This window comes from Oreochromis niloticus, unplaced genomic scaffold, assembly GCF_001858045.2.
Source record: "Oreochromis niloticus isolate F11D_XX unplaced genomic scaffold, O_niloticus_UMD_NMBU tig00007374_pilon, whole genome shotgun sequence".
Classification (NCBI taxonomy): domain Eukaryota; kingdom Metazoa; phylum Chordata; class Actinopteri; order Cichliformes; family Cichlidae; genus Oreochromis; species Oreochromis niloticus.
Genome location: NW_020328523.1, coordinates 158433 through 179649, shown reverse-complemented (window position 1 = coordinate 179649; position 21217 = coordinate 158433). Strand labels below are relative to the sequence as shown.

At 43.4% G+C, this 21217-nt stretch overlaps 1 long non-coding RNA gene across 1 annotated transcript; it reads right to left on the bottom strand.

The window, feature by feature from the left end:
- Window positions 1-1721: 1721 nt before the first annotated feature.
- Window positions 1722-2839, bottom strand: LOC112845447 (uncharacterized). The gene is made up of 2 exons (XR_003218265.1): window positions 2694-2839; window positions 1722-1916 (listed from the first exon to the last, which is right to left on the bottom strand). It is a non-coding gene; the product is annotated as an uncharacterized LOC112845447 (long non-coding RNA).
- Between the last annotated feature and the right edge of the window lie 18378 nt (window positions 2840-21217).

Sequence of the window (21217 nt, the reverse complement as noted above, 5' to 3'; positions counted from 1 at the left end):
AGCCAGCATAGTGGGAGGCGATGCAACCCACAGCAGGGCAGGGGTGTCCCTCTGCCTGCATCTGGCGGTGCTACGACGGAGGCCGTGTTCAGGTGTGGAGTGGGGCGGGACTGTGACGCGCTGTCAGGAGGAGACAGGTGTGCGACAGGAGCCCCGCCCCCTTGTTCTTCTGGCCGGCGTGGTTTCCATCCCGGAAGAGAAATCTCTCCTCTCCTGTTTCAGGAACATCTGCCCGCGTGTGGCTGGACTGTGGGATTATGGGAATTTTAGCACATGGAAACATTTGTTTAGCCTTTGTGTTGACAGTGTAGAGTTATTTCTGCGGCAGGGTTTTTAGCATGTTGAGACTCTTTTTATTGTATAGGAGGATTTAACCTGTAACTCTGGTTGTGTCTGTTTCCATGGAAATAAATGGTGTGTTTAAGGCCAACTTAGTGTCTGAGCCCTGAGCGCTGACCCACTCACTCCCCTTCTACTTGTATGTGAACGCACTTTGAGGTGCAGATTTAGATCCACCACTTTTAGCGGCTCCACTAACACTGAAGCCTCACACAGAAAGTCATTTCCATGTGCCGTTTATTTACTTTCAGGCTCTTTGAAGCTTCGCTGCCAAATGTGGAGGAAAAGTTTTATCTGGAGCTCTGCAGCAGGTATAAACTGATATTAATCTTTAATCTGTCAAAGCTGAGAGCAAACAAAATAACTGCTGTATAATGGTCCACCCACTTAGTTTACTTGGTGACATGACTGCATCATATGACTAAACTGTGTCACTGTTTTCAAAAAGCTCAGTTTTCCTTGACCAAAAACGCCGTCTCAGTGTGGAGGCCAAAACGGAGAGAAAAAGAAGCTTTTAGAAGGAAAACGTATCAGTGTGGACATGGCCTCCGTCCTCTGCTCTGATCGACTTCAGCTTTCTCTACACCTCTGAAACCTGCTGCTGTCTGTACACCTCATGCTGTGTTTGCTGTTCTCTCAGAGTGTCAGGTGGAGGAGGGGGCGGAGTCTGTCCGGCTGCCTGAGGACACTCAGGTGGAGTGGTGGCACCGTCCTGAGAAGCCTGACAAACAGGAGCAGCATCACAGAGTGAAAGAAAGACGAGCGTGTGAAAAGCGGACAGTTCAGCCTGACCCTTAAACGCCCCACAGACAGATACAGCTGTGTGGCCTGGAGCCAGGGAAACATCATGGATGGAGAATCGTGCTGCTCACAGTTACAGCTGTTTGTTCACTTTCACTTGGTTCTCTTTCACTTATTATTTTATTGTGTTTCTGTGTGAAGCTGTCGTGTCTCCTCTGCAGGGACGCTTCAGGTCCAGGATCAAACATCAGGAACAGAAGCTGCTCCATTGATCCGACTCCTCTGATGGCTGATCAATCAGTTTGATCTGTTTGATTATTGATCAGTGATGTCAGAGTGGAGTCAGTGTGATGCTGTGTGTTTGAGGCTTTTAGTGTCCATGAAGGTCTCTGCTGCCGTAGATCCTCTGAACTGTGACAGAGGTCTCACTCTGGAGGAAACTCTCAGCACTTTCCAGCAGCTCCTCCATCATGGAGGACGTTCCCTCACTGTAACAGGTGGAGGAGAGGAAGCACAGGTGGATCCCCTGAGGAAGAGGAGCGTTCCTACAAACCACATGATCACATGACCAGAGGGGCGTGGCCTTCAGTGGTAGTAATAAGTCCACATGTGACACTTTGAAGGCTCCAACAAAGCAGACCTGTGATCACTTTAACTCAGTATGATGGATTGTTTGGATTTGTCTTTGTTTCTCTGGCTTTTCTTGTGTGTCTGTGTGTCTTTGTGTGTTGGATAGAGTCATGTGACCTGCCCAGGGACGACACATGAGCAGCTCAAATCTGGCAGGTTTCCATCTTCTGTTTTTATCCTGATGTCCATGAACATGAACTCTGTCCCTGTCAGATAAATCCAGATAAAAACAGCCGGTTACATTAAATCTGATCCAGTGTTGTTGTTCTTCTGTGGTGTTTGTGATGGAGCAGCTGCTCCTGATGTGTGTGAAGATGGAACCTGGGCTCCTGCAGCTTTCTTTGCTACTGAAAGTTACATTTAAGATGTTTAATGTCACATACAATGAAGTTTAGGACTCATTTAAACCAGCATGAACTAACAGTTGTATCAGGAAAGGGAAATAAATGAGATGTGAACACCAAGAAATAAGTGAAATGATGATGAAGAATGCAGAACTATAATTTAACCAAACTAGATCCCCCAGAAACATCCTCAGAAATCCAAACCTTGTCTCTAAGACCCAGAAGTAACACAGTAACACTAGACTGTGGATCCACCACAGCCCTGCAGGACTGTTTGGACAATATGGTCTGGAGTGTATTCACAGAAGGAACAGACTTGGAGGGCCACACATCTGCTGTACTCTCATACATCTGCACTGAGAGTGTAACAACAACAAAGACAAAGTGTTCCCAAAGCAGAAGCCATGGCTCAACAGTGAGGTGCAGCTCTACTGAGAGCAGTGCCTTCAGATCAGGAGACCAACAAACCTACAAAGAGGCGTCTAATCTAAAGGCATCAAAGAATCCAAACGCAGATTCAAACAGCGCATCGAGGAACACTTTAACACAAACCACTCCAGAAACATGTGGCAGGGATCAAGACACTCACTGGCTACAAGGACAATCGCACACAAACAAACTCCCCGCACATCACCTCACCTGACACCATGAAGCAGTTCTTCGCCCGCTTTGACCAACAAAACAGTGACACCAACACCTATCCTGCGTTACAGAGAGGGACGACGCCCCCATCCAGCTGGAGCAGCATCAGGTCAGAGCCACACAGAGTCTATGCGAGGAAAGCAGCTGGTGCTGACGGTGCAGCAGGTGGAGTGCTTAAAGCATGTGCAGACCAACTAGCAGAGGTTTCAGCACCATCTTCAACCTCTCACTGCTACAGTCTGTAGAAGGCAAACAGGTGGACAGAGGACGCCATCATTACAGCTCTTCACACAACCCTCACACATCTGGACAGTAGGAAACACGTACGTGAGAATGCTGTTTGTGGACTTTACCTTCAACACAGTTCAAGCCCACAAACTGGTTCATAAACTCAGCAACTTAGGACCCAGCAGCTCACTGTGCAGCTGGATACTGGACTTCCTGAGCAACACACCCCAGAACGTCAGGATGGGAGCCACACCTCCTCCACCCTCACTCTGAACGTGTGTCCTCAGTCCCCTCTTATACTCACTTTTCACCCATGACTGTTCTCCAGTCCACACCAGTAACACCATTATAAATGTGCTGATGACACCACCATCATAGGACTGATGGACAACAACGATGATTCAGCTACAGAGAGGAGGTTCAGCATCTGAAGCAATGGTGTGACGACAACAACCTGCATCTGAACACAGCCAAGACCAAGGACATGATAATCGACTTCAGCAGAACAAAGCCATCTGAGCACTCCACCCTCTACATTGATGGAGGAGGTAGAAAGGGTGGAGAGCTTCAAGTTCCTCGGAGTCCACATCTCGGCCGACCTTACCTGGTCCACAAACATGTCCCACCAGGTAGGGAAAGCACAACAAAGGCTGCACTTCCTCAGGAAGCAATGTCAAGCCCCAAAGCCTGCTAATTAATTTCTACTGCTCCACCATCGAGAGCCTTCTGACCTCCTGCTGCACCCTCTGCTTCAACTGCTGCACTGTGGAGGACAAGAGGAAACTGCAGCGCGTGGTGAGGGCAGCAGAGCGGCCAATCGGCACTTCACTAACCCCCCTCAGAGACATCTATACTGGCAGACTTCAGCAGGAAGCATCATCATCAAGGACCCCTCCACCCTGGACACTCACTTTCCCACCTTCCCTCTGGTAAACTCTACAGGTCCAACAAAGACAAACAGACTCAGTAGAAGTTTCTATCTCCACCCTGATTGAAGGTTAACTGTGCTGTTAACACTCATGGACACTTGCACTAGATTTATTTCTAACCAGTATTCATTACAGTAGAATTCCTGCCTCTATTTATAGAACTGTATTCTTTTACAGCAGCAACCAGCATTCCTACCACTTACTCAATGTGCAATCCCACCAATCACAGAGCACCTTATACTGACCTGATCCTCCTCTTTACACTGTACCTGCAGATATATCTATAGATTTGTTTCTGTATAGAACTTGTGCAGATCCTTTTGTTTACTTCATTTATTGTGCATTACACACATTCCCTGTGTAGGTACCTCTGAAACTTGTTCTTATCTTTATTTATCTTCTTCTATTATCCTGAGAATCTGAATGTAAACAGATACAAGCTGCCAATGGAGAGATGCCAAACTACTCATTGTTCTGGTAACAGTGACAATAAAGATCTTCTATCTTATCCTGATAGAATTTCTATGAATTTGTGTCAAACTGTGGACTCACAGGACGAGTCTTCAGATGACGTCTCTGCTCATCGCAAGAACTCGAGCAACTAACCATAAACGTTCATCCTCTCTGTGTCTGACTTTTAGCTTCAAAATCACTTCATTTCATTTTCTTCTTTTCTTCTTAACATAGAAAATTCCATGATGAACATTTGGCTGCATATGAATATACTTCACTTTATGAAGCATCAACCCATGCAGTTCATCTTCAGTTAGATTCACCATCAGCTCATTTTCACATCAACATCCACATAATGTCTTTTTGATTCAAATACACAGGAAAACTTTCTTCCCAGAAACAAATATATTCAGTATAATTGATTTGATTTCCATGTTGATGTTAGATTAGTGGCTCCTCCATCCTTTCCACACAGACTCTCAGTGTGGGGCCTACAGAGTTATTATCAGATTTTCTTATTCGTTGCTTTGGCTAAACTTCTACCTGATTGTATTCTAAACAGTTTCAGTCAGTTAAGCAGGATTAACTATCAGCACAATCACATATGAATTATGACTCTATTGTTAACTCTTAATATCCTGTCTTTTATCAGGATGGAGTTCTGGCACATTTCTTATCTTCCAACATTCCTGCAGCCACACACACACTAATCTCTCAAAGCTGAGTCTACACACACAACATCTACACATTTAAATCATTTCAGTGACAGTGATGTTAAAGCTCATCACACATCACACAGGGATTTATTATGTTGGACATTTGAGACAAAGCTGGTGTGTGTGAAGTATTAATGATGTTTAGTGAGCGTAGCATCAACATGAAGACGAGGAGAATGTGAGGAAGAATCGTGTTTCATTAAATGAATGTTTAGATTTGAGTTTTCATGCTGTTTCACGCTCAGAGTAAACTTAAAAACAGAGTTCACAAAGGTCATCAAAGGTCATCATCTGTCTGTCAGAGACAGGATCCTATATTACTGCTCACAGAGCAGCTGATGGAGGAAGAATCAGAGAGTAAAGTTGTGTCTGAGCTTCCATAATCAACACTGATGCTCATCAGAGGAACAACTGTGAACAACTGTGCTCTCCCCACACAGCTCTGACACACCCTCATGACAGCTGATTGGTCAGTAGGTGGGCTGGTCACACCTGCTGATCACTCACCTGTTCCAGACCAGACCTGCCCACAGATATAGATGAGAAAATATGAACTATGGATGATTATGAGCTGAGTGCAAAATCCAGGCCGGAGTTACGAGCTAAGAGTTTCCACAGCCTGAGTCAATAAGTGTGTTATTGTAAGAGGTTAGCAGTGATGGGGGTGAGGGGGCGTGGCTTAGCTCTTTGGTCCTGTGGTGGTGGAGAGGGTGGAGCAGAAGAAAGTGAATCTGTGCACAGCTGTGTTTCATCCACACATGAGCTGAGATCAGGAGTGTGTGTGTGTGTGTGTTGTAGCATCTAATACTTTCCTCACTCAGGGACATGAAAACACTTCATCTGCAGCCTTTGTGATGCTGTTGATATTCTGTCTGCATTAAAATGAAACAGCATCAAATCAGAGACGTTGTTGTTTGTAACTAAACAGATAATTATTCCTCCTCCTGTCATTGAAGCTGCTGCTTTTAGAAACAGGAGGCTGTGGAGGCCCTGAGAGCTCCTTCATCCCCACAGTCACACTGTGACACAGAATCAAATGTACACTCTGAAGATAATGAGTGGGTTTGTTTTCTTTCTTTCTCCACAGAAAGTAGTGAGAAACAAGTCTGAGCTGTTTGTGCTCGTTCAGCCATGACTCAGCAGCTAAAGCAGGGGTGTCCAACATACGGCCAGCGGGCCACATCAGGCCCTGATACACTTTCATATGTCAGTTATTATTAATGATTAATGTGGGAGCTGAATCTTCAGCTTAAGGTCAAAGGTCACCCAGGCTGTGAGCAGAATCCTTAATGCAGGAAAACAACTTTCCAGGACTTTCCCCAAATTCCAGGTCAGATTTCATTGGTCAGAGAAAAGAACTTCAAATTTGGATCCAGTGCTCGTGTCACAATGCTGATCAGCTGATCGGTCCTTTCATTGTTTATCAGAGGAAACTTTATCACTGAGTTTAGTTTGGACGATCCACCAATCACAGAGCTCCATCAGGGACCTCACAGTAACTACATCCACCAGCAGAGCTTTGATTGCACTTCTCTCCACCACCACTAGATGTCTCCACACTCTGTGCTGCCTCCAATGAACCATCAGAGCTGCTGAGCCTGAAGCTCTTTACTCGGTTGGAGGCGGCTGAGCCTCCATCTGCCACAGCGATGTTTACAGCATCACTTTATTTTATAGAGCTGGAAGATTTCTGAAAGTCACCAAAAACAACAAAAGTGGGAACAGAAAAAAATAACCAAAGTATGAACAGCATTTCTTCATTCACATGACCTTTAACCTCTGACCGCTGAAGCTGGCTGACCTTTTCTGCTTCCTTTTCCATCTATTTCAAATTAAAGGCCCTCCTAATAGCTGCTGGACAGTTTTGAATTAACACGGCTTTTATTGTGAAACACTGATTTTGTCCTTAAGAATATGTGTGGCTCTGACAAATGCTCTTTGCTGTGAGAGACGGAGTTCAGCTTCCTGTGAGGACAGGAAGTGATGTGAAGGCTTATGACGTGTGAAACTATGAGGAAGCTGAACTCTGTGGCAGTCTGCCGTGATGTTTGGCTGCACACACTAAACTGAGCTGAGAGTGTGTGTGTTTTAGTGTGCAATAAGAAGTGAAACACACACACACAGCAGCTGCTTTCAGCACACACACTCACTTTGTTCACGTGAGGACAAAAAACTTTATTTAAGTGAGCTTGTGTGACAGGAGAGTGTAAGTTTAAAGCTCTGCACAGATGAATCACACGAGCTGGGCAGGTTTCTGTGCAGCTTCACCTGAGACACGAGGAGGGAGGAGACAAGGACACGAGGAAGGAGACCCGATGACAAAGCGCTCAGAGTAACATCTCTGACTGGAGGCGGCTTCATGGTGTGATGGTGGATAAAAGGCTGAAACATGCTGAAGGTGGTGTTTGACTGCAGGCTGGAAGCATCACACTTCATGACAGCGCTCGTCTCCCTGCTGCAACACGTCTGACTCTTCTTCTGTGTTTCCAGATTAGAGAGCAACAGGCATGAAGTCGTCACCTGTGTGGCCTCGTTTACTAATGTTTGTATGAAAAAGTTCAAACTTCTCGGAGACGTCACACAAAATGACCATCAGATTTATTGGACGAGACTATTTTGTTGTCACCACTGTGCGTATGTTGGAACAGCACAAACACAGTGGTGTGTATGTTTGAAACACTGGGAGCTCAGCGTCTGCTCTTCTTCTGCTCCATCCACATCTTTGCCTTATTTTACACACGACTCCATCAGGTTACAGCTGAACGATGAACGTTTCCTGCCACAGGCCATCAGGCTGCAGGTCAGTCAGCGTTCTGATGACCCCGATCTTTCCACCAATGACATCTGTCGTCACAGTCACATGACTTCTCCTCGTGTCAATTAATGTTTTCTATCTGCATTTTGTTTATTTCACACAAACTGTTGTTGTAATGTCATCAAATGTCCACTAGATGTCAGCAGTCATCAGTGGACATCAGCCTTCATGCTGTGAATACACAAACATACATGTGCACTTAAATGAGCTCACATTATTGATCTGGACTGATGGATCGCCTTTGTTTCTATAAGTCAGTGTTACCATGGAAATGACACACTATCTAAACACACAGTGGATTTATTTGACTTCAGTCTTGATTCTGCATGGAAACAATAACCTGACATCTTTGATCACCAGTTTCAGAGCGACACCTGTAACCATGGTTACTGACCTGCAGCCTCACCAAACCCACGAGGACGAAGCAGCTGTGAGCAGCGTCACTGCTGAGAACACAAACATGTGCAGGAAAGCTTCTCTGCCTGTTTACAGCTTCTGTAGGTGTTTGCATGAGAAAGATGGAATCATGTGTTCATGCACAGCTACACGTGTCTGTTTCTACACGTGTGCATCATGTCACACTCTTCTGATGCTGCAAGCAAAATGAAAACAGCATTTTCTTCACTTCTGTCACTAAAAATCTGCTGTTTTCTATTCTACGTTTTTATTTTTGCATTTCTGTGAAGATTCAGACACTGATGATCTTTCACATGTCAAGTGTTTTTGTTACCGTGCGCTCACAGATTTGAAGGAGCGCTTGCTTGTTTTGTACTCGTGTATTTAAGTCTCTGTGCTGAATGACAGACCCTGATTCATGTGCATGAGGAGAAAAAGCATTGATTCGAGTGTGTTTATAGGTGTTGACAGATTCATGTTTAAGCTTTGCCTCAGACTTCAGTGTGCAGGAAAAGGACATGAACATGAGTGGAAGGAGCATTTTATGTAAAATATTTGATAGATGAAGTTTGACAGCAGGTTGACCAGGGTGGGCTCAGGGGGGTTTCATGGGGCCACAGAACCAAAACAAGAGCCAATATTGAACTGTTTCATCTATGAAGTGAATTTATTTGAAGCACAAACAAAGTGAACGAACATTTAACAATCAAAGTGAAGATTTCACATCCTGCACACGTGCACATCTTTAAAAAGCACTGACTGACATCACTGTGGACTGAAACGTCTGCATGCATGAGTCCATAGTTACAGAGAAGTCCACCCAAGGAGGACTTTCCTACCAGCTGGGCTGGAAGCTGCGCCTCCTGTCCCCCGTTCATGTGGTGGGGACATCCTCAGACTGGCTGGGTCGTCCTCGCTCCTGCTGATGTCTAAAAAGAGACGAATGTGGAGGAAACACGAGGCTGTAACTGAGAACTACAGTAACTTATTACTTTATCTTTTCATTGTTGTTCATGAGTGTTACTGAAACTGAGTGTGTGGAGTGTAATCACAGTGTGAGACACACAGGTCTGAGGGCTGCTCCACTGCGTCCCTCACAGCCCGTGTCCTCCTCCTCCTCCTCTCTGTAGTTCCCTCACGCTCTCCATCTTCATCTTTGCTAACAGGAACAAACGTCTGTGTTTCTTTCATGTCAGCTGATGTTGTTCCAGCTGTGACGCTGAAAGCTGAGCTCCTGTCTCATTATGAGCGACAGCTTCATGTTTCATGGTTAAAGTAAAAGGATGAAGTCTGTCCCTGAGCCTGTGCGGACTGGATCTGTTCAATGTTAAAGTCATGATGCTGGATTTCACTGTGACGTCACCAAACCGTACCGCTTACCTTCGTCTCGTCACGTGTTTTCACGTTAGTCGGCTTTAACGATGCGCTCGTGCTCTTTTTACTCCTTTCTTCTTGTTCCAAAACTAGTGATGTGCGGATCGATACTGAAATATCAATTCCTCCGATACCAATCATTTATGTTCTAGAATCGATTCTCACATTAAAATATCGATATTTTAGTAATTTAGAGTACATTTGTAGTTTATCATTAACAGGAACACAGTGGAAAGAAACTATAACATTCAGATTGTCTACATTCAAAGGAACTACTTCCTCTTCCGCCATATTCATGTGCGAAATACAGCTGTATAAATGTCTCGCAGCCGCTGGCATGCGCACATGGTGGAGTGTAATAGTGCGGACGTATTTTACCTCCACAAACAGCTGAGACGTGGTTTGCGATACATGTGGCTCCAAGAGTGAGGTGTTGTGGCCATACTAGGGAGACATTCAAAAGGCCTGTTGGGTATGGAACGCCAGGACTGCCATAATGAATTACTTAAATACACCATTAAATAATTAATTAAATGTGGCAATAATTAATTAAAATGGGAATTAATTAATTAAATAAATAGTTATGACACATGTAATTAATTAATTATTGACACATTTAATTAATTATTTATGTATTTCACATTTTAATTAATTATTGACACATTTAATTAATTATTTAATGATATATTTATTTATTTCATTTTGGCAGTCCTGGCGCCTGGCTCTCATCATGAATTAATTTTATCTGTCAGCCTCACCCATCAAACTCACGGGGCGGGGTTAACGCTGCCCATGCAGCTTCTCTAACATTTGATTGGTTGCCGTGCAATGTAAGTCAAAACAGGTCGATCCTAGATAATCGATTGCTTCTGTAGACTTGAGGCAGCCAGGTATCCCAGAATGCGTTTCAAATCACAGGCAGCAATGGTGGTGGTGTAGTTTTAAAATACCCCGTTTTTCTGTCACCAACTACACTTTTAACAGTGTTTTAGCCGCGAATGTCGCGCCGTAATCTTCACATGTCTGGTCAGGTTGTCAGCATAGAACATGTTTGCAAAAGTGCTCAGATGTTTTCAGAGATTTCAGTAGCTCTGCTAACAGTCAGCATGCAGAGTGCACCGAGGGGGTTACATCAACCGGTTTGTTTACATATTCCACTCTCCGTGTTCCACATGTTGCATTCGCAGATTCGCATTTTCACCGAACGATCGTCTCTTTCCGCCTGGTCTTGTGTCTCTGTGCTTCTGTAACATAAAGAACGAGCTGACATGTTTCTCAGGACACCAGCGATCAGCTCAGCAGGCCCTCAGTTTACCTGCATGCGTCCTCCTCACCTGTCAGCTGTTTAACACCTGCTGCTAATTCAAGAAACACGCCCACGTTACCTGGTGATAGTCACAGTTTAACTGGGCAGCCGGTGCTTGATATAACGCTATGTCAGCGCATTTTTCTGCACAACATAAGTAAATATAGTATTTTTCCCGAGCGCAGAGCTGCTGGAGCTTGTTTCCTTACAGAGGACTTCATAGGCGAACCCACTTTATCGGCAGCTGATGTCCAATCACCTGCACACAGCTTTGAAACCTCACCTGAGTTTTAGCTCTCAGTGGTTAAACGCTGGACTTAATTCACTCAGGTTTTGTCTGTCGGGTCACGATTACTTCGCTGTTTTATTTACAACTGAGCAAATCGGTTTGGCTCAAATTAAAGTTATGTTTCATAACTGCAGAGTTTTACAGACGTTTAATGATTCACTGGCACATGTGTTAGACTGAACTATTCGCTTTTCTTTATCTGGTGTGTTTCGGATTTAACAGTGAATTTTGAGATTAAACTGACTTTTAAAATGTTTTTATACAAAGAGGAAAGAAAAGGCGCATTTCCACCGAGAGGAGCAGAGTTTGCAACAGCATGTTCAAGATGAAGACTGCAACCTGGACAGAAATATTATATCATCTGTTTTTAATAGTTATTTAACTGTATTCTAAGCACCAGCTATGTTAGAATTTTTAGAGTTTACTTAACTAAAAATAAATGAGCTTAACATATAATTTGTGTGATTTCTCTCTCTCTCTCTCTCTCTCTCTCTCTCTCTCTCTCTCTTTTTTTTTTTTTTTTTTTGCTTTTTCGGTCATGTTATGTTTAACTGTAAAAGGTTTGTTACAAACTATGAAACACATCGTGCAGACTTCTGGATGTTAGAAGAAAACTAATACTGCTCATGAATGAGACTAAAGGCAGGAAGGTGTCCTTTAAAACTAAACATGTTAATAGGACCTCCCTATTTATATCATAGTTTATGATATAGCACGTGTATTTCAGTAATAGCCTACTGATTTCAGCAGCTCACATGGGCGTTATCTGTGATACTCCTTAACTATAATTTATCCAAGTTAACGTCAGTTAACCATTCAGACAGTTCTTTTGCAATGAAAAACATAAACACCTATGCTGCGTAATGTTTACATTATAGCTGCTTATGCAGTAACCATGGTAACCACGGACTCTGAGCGGCTGGATCGACGGAGGTCAGACAACAATTTTACATGTATGATCTTAAAACAGGACACAGCCAATATCCGTGCTGGCCTCATATCAAATGTGACCGCAGACTGAGTCTATGTTTGACGTTTGCTTTATATCTAATCTTCCTCTCAAACATTTAAACAGCAGCGAGTCTGCAGCTGAGGGAATACAAACTCAAATTGTCGGAACAGGTTCGATCGTGGATTCATTTGGTAATTTATTAAATGTATAACTGTTAGTCTAATCTGCTGCTGAGTCTCTTACACTGATGAAAATGCAGATAACACAGATCACGAACACCTGTTCAACCAATCACTTTCATTCCACTTTGATCTGCGACAAACTGACGGTTCGTCTCTGTTACAGTGTTGCGTTGCTATATTTTTGTGTTCTTTATGCTGTAGATGTTCACGTCTCTGGAATAGTTGGCAGTATTAAGGATGCTTTTCTGTAAAATCATATTGATATGACCCGTGACATATTCGTAGATGACAGTTAGATAGTCAGCTGTGAAACTCTGGGTTAACTCAGAGAGCTGAAGATATCGTGGATATGCTGACCTCGCTCCGTGGTGTACAGGGCCGTTTACCCTCATGATTAATATTCACAATAAAAATATTAGCCGAACATCATTAAGTCTGTATGTGTTTCATAGTGTCGAACAACCTTTGTACAGTTAAAGCCAGCAGTTACTACATGACGGAAACACCAACGTTTTCTCTTTCATGCGTTTATACGCAGGTCACGCTGATTACTGAACAGAAACCCAAAGATCAGCTGTTAATCGAATTTATTTGCTCTCTCTCCTCCTTAAACATGTTTTTAATGTTAGTTATAATTCAGAATTGGCGACTGAAACACGTAGGACACGTAAGAACATCAGGAAATAAAACCCCGATAAATATAACCTCAGTAAAAGAAGTCAGTGTCAGCGGGGGTTATTACAGCTGTGTACCGGGGCCTGCGCTTTGTCGGCGGTAACAACAGCTCGATTGCTTGCGAGGCGAGCGGGTCTATCCCACGCTTTGCCGTGAGACTGGGCAGACATCTCCGAAATCATCGAAGCACTTTTGCAAAGAGGCTGTATCTTGACAAACCGATCAGACATATGAAGATTAAACCACTACATTCTCGGCTAAAAAAGTATTAAAACGGTATTTGGTGACACACAAACAGGGTTTTTCAAAGTTCAGTTCTGCCGGTTGTTGTGGGCTAAAAACAATGGCCACCAGGCCAAAGCAATGGTTTTGAGTCGATCAGCGTTAACCCCGCCCCCTGAGTTTGATGGGTGAGGCTGACAGATAAAATTAATTCATGATGAGAGCCAGGTGCCAGGACTGCCAAAATGAAATAAATAAATATATCATGAAATAATTAATTAAATGTGTCAATAATTAATTAAAATGTGAAATACACAAATAATTAATTAAATGTGTCAATAATTAATTAATTACATGTGTCATAACTATTTATTTAATTAATTAATTCCCATTTTAATTAATTATTGCCACATTTAATTAATTATTTAATGGTGTATTTAAGTAATTCATTATGGCAGTCCTGGCGTTCCATAGTTGGGGGGTAATAAATACATTTTACAGTGTTTATTTATCGGATAAAATACGTTAAATGTCCCCGTTATTATTGGCCGGCCCGGAAACAGCGGGGGTGTCCAAATTCAGAGGCCGCTTCCACCTGAGGACCCGGCCTTCGCGGTCTACAGAAAGCCGGGTAGTACGTCACGAGCTCCCTCGGTGGAGTGAAACTCTGCCGTCTGCTCCTTGCTATCTAAAATATAACCGGGCGCTGGCGTAAATTCTCGACCGTCTCACACTTTGTTTAATCAGTTTTCTCTTTGACGTTTATTCAGCTGTGTGAAAACCCCGGAGGAACCCTCCCGAGGGATTAATAAAGTTAAATTAAATTTAATTTAATCTAATAACTTTAATCTCAGCCAAACCGATTTAGTCACGGACAAATAAAACACTGAAAAAGCCAAACAATAACATTTTTAAGTTATCAAAGTGACTTATATATCATGTTTAACCCGAGTAGTGAAAGACTGCGGGGGTTTGAAAACGATGTGTTGGTCGGCTCAGATATTTGAAGTTTACACAGCTACATTCTCACCTGAAAATATGTTAAAAGTTTTTTTGCGACCCAGAAAGAGAAAGACTAAGTAGCTGCCGCCATTGTTGGAAACTGGAAATGGCTGGGCCGCGCTATGAATTCTGCGATATGGTTTTTCAATTTTGTTGTCCGGGTGGAAAATATGGGGAGAAATTCGGGAGAATGGTGGCTCCGGGAGATTTTCAGGAGAGGCACTGAAATTCGGGATTCTCCCAGAAAAATTTTGAAGGGTTGGCATGTATGGTTGTGGCAACATCACTAACCTTGTCAAACACCTCAGAGTAAATCACAGAATATGAGGAGCGTATGTTGAGGCGAACTGAAGAGGAGGAGAGGGGCAGGTGCTGCTAGGGCGAGGCAGGCGTCTCTCACGGAGTCCTTTAGTGTAATCATCATTCTGTAATCATTTTGATGCTATAATTTGAGATACAATAAATAAAATAAGTTTTTGTACAAAGTATCGGTATCGGATCAGTATCGTCGATACCACCCTGAATATTACTTGGTATCGGATCGGAAAGAAAATCAGTGGTATCGCACATCACTACTAATAACTCAGTTTAACTATCACAACAATGAAATGGTGCAAATGTGAAATCCTTGAGGCTCTATTTTGAGTAACTTTATGATTGGCTGCATGTGATGTGGGGACATGTGGCAATTCTAACAAAAACAAACATAACTTAGGCTGCATGTAAATGGGCATCAATGTTAGAGTCACCTGTCTTTGAACGCCACACCACCGAGTCCTCCTAAACACATCTCAGAGCTATGTTTAGTGTCCCGCTGTGACGCGCTGATGTTCAGATTTCACCAGTTTGAAGAGAACATCCACTCACTGAGACTGCACCACCTGCTGTCTGAGGTCCAGGAGAAGAGCAGCAGCTGCAGCAGCTGACAGGTGGAGACGCTGGAGCTTGTTGTTCCTGTGTGAAGAAACTGTAAGTGTGCTTTGTTTCCTCCTTTAACAGTTTGACTGTTGCTGTGATGTTTGGAGCAAATGTTCAGCTCTTATTTCAGGACAAACTTTGATCGTGTTTGAAGACAAATCCACATGATTATAGATTATTGATGAGCTGGAATCAAACAGTCTGACTGATTTCTTCATAAACAAACTGTGTTTGTTTGTTTGTGTCCTGTTTAGTTTGTCCTCTTCTCCTTTAGTGCTGACAGTCCCTGTAAAACATGCAGTCTATTTATAGCTGAACCTGATCCTGTAGCTGGGCCCTGCAGTCAGTGCAGGCAGATATCTTAGACCTGATCAGGGGAAACACTGGATCCTGAAACACTGGGAGCTCCGCCCTGGAACCACAGCAGCTGTTTAAAGTTACTGAGTGTGTTTGACAGTAAATTAATGTAAATGTGAGACACTGTGTGCTCACAGCTGAAGGCTGCAGTCAGCTGTGTTAGAGCCTCTTTCACACAATCATCCTTTAATAAACACTCAGAGCTCCATGTTGATGAAGCAGTCATGTGTGAGCTTGTGTGCTGACATGTTGACTGTGTGACTTCAGAGCTTCTATTGAGCCATAATGGCTCCTTTAAACTGATCAGATGCTCTCCTACTGCACTCTTCATCTCTCCTCCTCCTCCCTCTTGTCCTGGTTAGAAAAACAAACCAATCAAACTGTGTCCAGATTATTTATCAATTTATTTTAAACATCAGCTCAAACTTAATCAAACACGTCATTACTGCAGTCATCATCAGTCAGCACTCTGCTGCTCATTCCTGTTGGATTCTGTTTCCACTCAGTGACGTTTTTCACTCTGACGCTCTTTGAATGCTCAGACCTGCAGATAGTTTAATAGGACAACAAACTGTAACCAGTGAAATATATGGAGAGAAATTTGCCTCCAAAATGCTACGAATGGGAACAACATGATCCATCAGTGTAAACTAAGATTTATAATGTGTGCATTGTGTGTAACCTCTGAGGACTCACAAATGCCGCTTTCAATCCAACACAAACACAAATCAGTCTGATTACATGTTTTACACAAACCTGAACAATGACTGATCAGCTCAGTTTCTCATGCTCACCTTCACTAACCTGATCATTGTGTCTTTAAAAACCTTCCTGTGGGTCAAAGGTCTAAACTTCACTAACATCTCTCTTCATCGTTTGCAGGCAGAGGAGACGTGCTGGCAAAGTTTAACCTTCATCAACATTTACACTTTGTTTTCTTCAGGTTTCACTGCTGCTGCCTAAAAACAAAGCAATGGTACCAACGATGAAGAACTCAGTCTGGACTCATTGTTTGCTTCATCTGTGACGTCAGGCTTTAGCTCTTTAACATGTTCAATACATTTTCCTGTAACACAGGAAATAAGTTGAATAACAGCACTGATATCAGTGACAGTCCAAAGACTTTGGTGCTTGGCGAAGCCACCAATGTTTTAAGAGCCAATGAACGCCTGTTTTTTCCAGATGAACTGGTCCTGCTGCTTCAGCACTAAAGCTAAATGCTACTAACTGCACATAATGTCCTCCTGTATATATTCACTTCATGCATATAATGTTGTGTCTCTTAGTGCACAGTCGAGGAGCGCGTCAGGATACACTTCACTGCGTGCTGTACTTCTATAACTGTGCACGTGACAAGTAAAGACTCTTGAAAGGACAGTATAGGTGACCGCCCTGATGCCTGTTCATAATTTCACCAAAGCTAATAAACTGTTGGCTAAATGTTCTTGCTGTCAGAGGTAAACAGGGGTGAGAGGAGCAGATAATAAGGATTAAATATAATAATATTGTGTACTTTATTGATCCACGTGGGGAAATTCCTCTCTGCATTTAACCCATTCACTCAGTGAAGCAGTGGGCAGCCGTTGGGCGCCCGGGGAGCAGTGTGTAGGGACAGTACCTTGTTCAAGGGTACCTCAGGGTAGCTGTTCAGTGTATTTGAATCCCTGACCTTCCAATCATGTGGCCACCACTCTACCTACTGAGCTATCCCTGCCGGTGAACTGCTGGAGAACTAAATGCTACTAGTTGTCAGAGTATGAACTATCTCGCTGGGTATACACTGTGATTTTTTCAGTCACGTTATTCAGCTCGTGCTCAAATTGCTCAAATAACTGAATCTCAGGGGTTTGTAGGTCACAATGCAGGGTCTCACACTATACAGCCCTGATGCAAATAGATTTGATTTTCTTGTGATTGCTGATCAGGAGCTGGTCATGAGGTGTTAATTGCTTGTGTGTCCTACACGATGCACGAAACATGATTAAGGTGAAACTCAGGCCGATTTCCAAAACAGTCACACGAGTGAAAAATGGTCTCAAGATGGTCCAAAAATCACACAGTATGCCCAACTTAAGCAGTCAGCTTGGTGCTGGACATTGTTACTGACATAAAGCTGCTCTCTGCAGCCATGTTTGACCTTTGTAGGACTACAGTAATGGAGGATTTGGAATCAGAATCAGAATCAGAAATGGTTTTATTGCCAAATGTTGAGCAGGTTTGCAACATTAGGAAATTGCTGCGATACTTAGTGCAAAACATTCTGTCAGACAACGCTTAAAGAAACATAAAAATAAAAATTAAAAGTGCTAAGCAGATAGATATATACATGAATGCAGGTGATGATCAGTGCAAAAATGGAACAGATGCAGTGAACACAGTGTAGGGTCATGTGTTAGTGGTGGGAACAGTCATATGGTTATTGTTCATGAGTCCAACAGCAGAGGGGAAGAAACTGTTCTTATGGTGCGAATGGACCGACTGTGTTCAGGGTGAGAAGGGTCAGTTGTGATCCGAGCCCCAGTGTCCTAGAGGTGTACAGGTCCTGCAGAGATGGGAGTCTGCAGCCAATCACCTTCTCAGCAGAGCACACAACACGCTGCACCAGGACACCAGATGTTCAACCTCCCTCCTGTAGGCAGACTCATCCCCGTCTGAGATGAGTCCAATAACGGTGGTGTCATCTGCAAACTTGATTAGCTTGACAGACTGGTGGGTGGAGGTGCAGCAGTTAGTGTACAGGGAGAAGAGCAGAGGAGAAAGAACACAGCCCTGAGGGGAGCCAGTGCTGATGGTCCGGGAGTCCGAGACATTCTTTCCCAGCCTCACATGCTGCTTCCTGTCTGTCAGGAAGCCAGTGATCCACTGGCAGATGGGATCAGGCACATTCATCTGGGAAAGCTTGCCTTGGAGATGGTCTGGAAGGATGGTGTTGAAGGCAGAGCTGAAGTCCACAAACAGGATCCTGACGTAGGTTCCTGGGGAGTCCAGATGCTGAAGGAGGCTGAACTGGGCTCTGTGACACTTTTTGTAGTGAAGTGATGAAAGCTGTGTCTGAGATGGATGTTAGTCCAACACATCAGACACGACCTCTACAGCTCTCAGTTGATGTGCACATGAATGATTTGTGTTTCCTCTGCAGGTGAAGGTAGAAAGTGTGTGTGAGCTGATGTGAATTGAGCAGCATGGATCAGTGTGAGGACAGAGAGGAGGGAGTCCCTCCCTCTAAAAGCACTCTGTGTGGGGAACATGAGAGCCAGACCAAAGCTCAGAGGTGAGATGACCATCTCTAACTGTCCATGACTCTTCTCCATGTCACAGCTCAGCACTCACATCACTGCTCCATCATTATTCACAGGAACCCACCTGGACCTCCACCCAGCTCTGTGTCCTGTAAGAGTGACCGGTCTAAAGGTGCCATCGTTAATTTTAAAGTCCAGCCTGTGTCTGCAGCAGAGAGGTGAGCTGTTAGTAAGATGAACTCTTTGATGTCAGTTTATCTGATTTAAATGAACTGTTTGATGTTTCCTGGTCTCTAGACTGCATCTCAAAGGAAGTAACTGAACCTTTATTCCTTTATTCTATAAACCATGTCCAACATTTAAACTCCTGCTGCTCACAGTGGGACCATCAATAATCCTGCACAGTGTAAACGACCTCTTGGTGGCGCTCTGTTGTTACACTATAAAACACTTGTTTAGAGTTTCTTTCTGCTTAGCCTGCAAACCTATTTCTCTTGGGATCATGATTATTCTGAGTGATTGATATGATTTTTATGAGTATTCTAAGTCTTCATCAGCTTCTGTGGCTTCAAATGGAAAAACAGATTTTACTTCTCTGACAGGATCAATGGGAGACCTGCTGGACCTCCACCCAGCTGTGTGTCCTTACAGAGTGACGCGTCTAAAGGTGCCATCGTTAATTTTAAAGTCCAGCCTGTGTCTGCAGCAGAGAGGTGAGCTGTTAGTAACATGAACTCTTTGAGTTGGTTGGTTGCTAATACAGGGAGTGCAGAATTATTAGGCAAGTTGTATTTTTGAGGAATAATTTTATTATTGAACAACAACCATGTTCTCAATGAACCCAAAAAACTCATTAATATCAAAGCTGAATGTTTTTGGAAGTAGTTTTTAGTTTGAGCTATTTTAGGGGGATATCTGTGTGTGCAGGTGACTATTACTGTGCATAATTATTAGGCAACTTAACAAAAAACAAATATATACCCATTTCAATTATTTATTTTTACCAGTGAAACCAATATAACATCTCCACATTCACAAATATACATTTCTGACATTCAAAAACAAAACAAAAACAAATCAGCGACCAATATAGCCACCTTTCTTTGCAAGGACACTCAAAAGCCTGCCATCCATGGATTCTGTCAGTGTTTTGATCTGTTCACCATCAACATTGCGTGCAGCAGCAACCACAGCCTCCCAGACACTGTTCAGAGAGGTGTACTGTTTTCCCTCCTTGTAAATCTCACATTTGATGATGGACCACAGGTTCTCAATGGGGTTCAGATCAGGTGAACAAGGAGGCCATGTCATTAGTTTTTCTTCTTTTATACCCTTTCTTGCCAGCCACGCTGTGGAGTACTTGGACGCGTGTGATGGAGCATTGTCCTGCATGAAAATCATGTTTTTCTTGAAGGATGCAGACTTCTTCCTGTACCACTGCTTGAAGAAGGTGTCTTCCAGAAACTGGCAGTAGGACTGGGAGTTGAGCTTGACTCCATCCTCAACCCGAAAAGGCCCCACAAGCTCATCTTTGATGATACCAGCCCAAACCAGTACTCCACCTCCACCTTGCTGGCGTCTGAGTCGGACTGGAGCTCTCTGCCCTTTACCAATCCAGCCACGGGCCCATCCATCTGGCCCATCAAGACTCACTCTCATTTCATCAGTCCATAAAACCTTAGAAAAATCAGTCTTGAGATATTTCTTGGCCCAGTCTTGACGTTTCAGCTTGTGTGTCTTGTTCAGTGGTGGTCGTCTTTCAGCCTTTCTTACCTTGGCCATGTCTCTGAGTATTGCACACCTTGTGCTTTTGGGCACTCCAGTGATGTTGCAGCTCTGAAATATGGCCAAACTGGTGGCAAGTGGCATCTTGGCAGCTGCACGCTTGACTTTTCTCAGTTCATGGGCAGTTATTTTGCGCCTTGGTTTTTCCACACGCTTCTTGCGACCCTGTTGACTATTTTGAATGAAACGCTTGATTGTTCGATGATCACGCTTCAGAAGCTTTGCAATTTTAAGACTGCTGCATCCCTCTGCAAGATATCTCACTATTTTTGACTTTTCTGAGCCTGTCAAGTCCTTCTTTTGACCCATTTTGCCAAAGGAAAGGAAGTTGCCTAATAATTATGCACACCTGATATAGGGTGTTGATGTCATTAGACCACACCCCTTCTCATTACAGAGATGCACATCACCTAATATGCTTAATTGGTAGTAGGCTTTCGAGCCTATACAGCTTGGAGTAAGACAACATGCATGAAGAGGATGATGTGGACAAAATACTCATTTGCCTAATAATTCTGCACTCTCTGTAGACATAGATTAGTTTATGTTAGCTAATTAGTGACAGAAGCAATGACTTAGTGGAGAATAAGAACACTGAAGCTAAAAATCTGTCTCACTGTTGTGCTGCATCAATGAGTTTATTTAAAAACTTTCACTCTCTGTCTTTTCAGCAGGAAGTGGTT